The sequence below is a fragment of the Lathyrus oleraceus genome, chromosome 4, assembly GCF_024323335.1.
Source record: "Lathyrus oleraceus cultivar Zhongwan6 chromosome 4, CAAS_Psat_ZW6_1.0, whole genome shotgun sequence".
Lineage (NCBI taxonomy): Eukaryota > Viridiplantae > Streptophyta > Magnoliopsida > Fabales > Fabaceae > Lathyrus > Lathyrus oleraceus.
In genome coordinates, this window is record NC_066582.1 from 2,952,993 (window position 1) to 2,954,536 (window position 1,544).

Below are 1,544 nucleotides of genomic sequence, written 5' to 3' on the forward strand. Positions count from 1 at the left end.
AACTGCCACAACAACAACAACAACAACAACAACAACGTCCGTATCAGCCGAGGCAGAGGATGCCTGATCGACGTTTTGACCCATTACCAATGACCTATGCTGAGTTACTACCTGAGTTGCTCAGACTAGGGTTTGTTGAATTGAGGACAATGGCTCCGTTGACAAAAATACCACCTGGGTATGATGCCAACGTACATTGTGATTTCCACTCTGGTGCGCCAGGACACCATATCGAAAACTGCAGGGCTTTTCATCATAAAGTCCAGGACCTGATTGATGCTAAAACTATCAATTTTGCTCTTGTGCCGAATGTTGTAAATAACCCTATGCCGCCACATGGTGCGCACCGAGTGAATAATATCGAAGGGGCAGAAGCTGAAGATCTTGTGGTCAGTGTTGAAGATGTTCAGACTTCTTTGCTGGTTGTAAAGGGCCGTTTGTTGGATGGAGATGTTTACCCGGGCTGTGATCAGGGTTGTGTTGGTTGTGCTGAATCAGAGAATGGCTGTGATCAGTTGAGGTATGGTGTCCAGGGTTTGATGGACGAAGGCAGTTTGCAATCCAGTCGGGCTGTTAGAGATCGTGGGACAGTGTCGACTGTCACTATCTACTTCAAACCGTCTGAAGGATGTGGTCAAAGGGTTGTTAGTGCGCCTACAACAAGTGGTACCCCTGTTACCATCTCTGCACCTGTAACCGCCAGTAATCCGACTACAATTGTTGCGCCAGTCAGAAGGGCTGTTGATAGCAGGGTTGTGCCATGGAAATATGACAACGCTTATCACAGCAACCGAAGGGCTGAGAATCATACCAGGCCAGTGAACCAAGCGCCTGTGACAATCAGTGTGCCTAGTAAAACTCATGTGGTTGTGAGTCCAGTTGTGGACAATGTTGATGGACCAGGAGGTTTTACTCGAAGTGGACGTCTGTTTGCTCCGCAACCGTTGAGAGACAACAACGCTGAGGCTCTCGCCAAGGCTAAAGGCAAACAGGCAGTGGTTGATGAGGAACCGGCTCAGAAAGAGGTGCCTGAGGGTTCGTTCGAGAAGGATGTGGAGGAGTTCATGAAAATAATCAAGAAAAGTGACTACAAGATTGTAGATCAGCTTAATCAGACTCCGTCCAAGATTTCTATACTCTCTTTGCTTCTGTGCTCTGAGGCACATCGTAATGCCTTACTGAAGATGTTGAATATGGCTTACGTGCCTCAGGAGATTTCTGTCAACCAGCTGGAGGGTGTAATTTCCAACGTGAGCACCAGGCATGGTTTAGGGTTCACTGACCTAGACTTAACGCCTGAAGGGCGTAATCATAACAAGGCCTTGCATATCACCATGGAGTGCAAGGGTGCTGTTTTGTCTCACGTGTTGGTAGACACTGGCTCGTCACTGAATGTGTTGCCCAAGCAGGTCTTGAAGAAGATTGATGTGGAAGGGGTTGTGCTTACTCCGAGTGACTTGATTGTGCGTGCATTTGACGGATCCAAACGTTCTGTTTTTGGTGAAGTCACTTTGCCGGTGAAGATAGGTCCGGAGGTCTTTGAC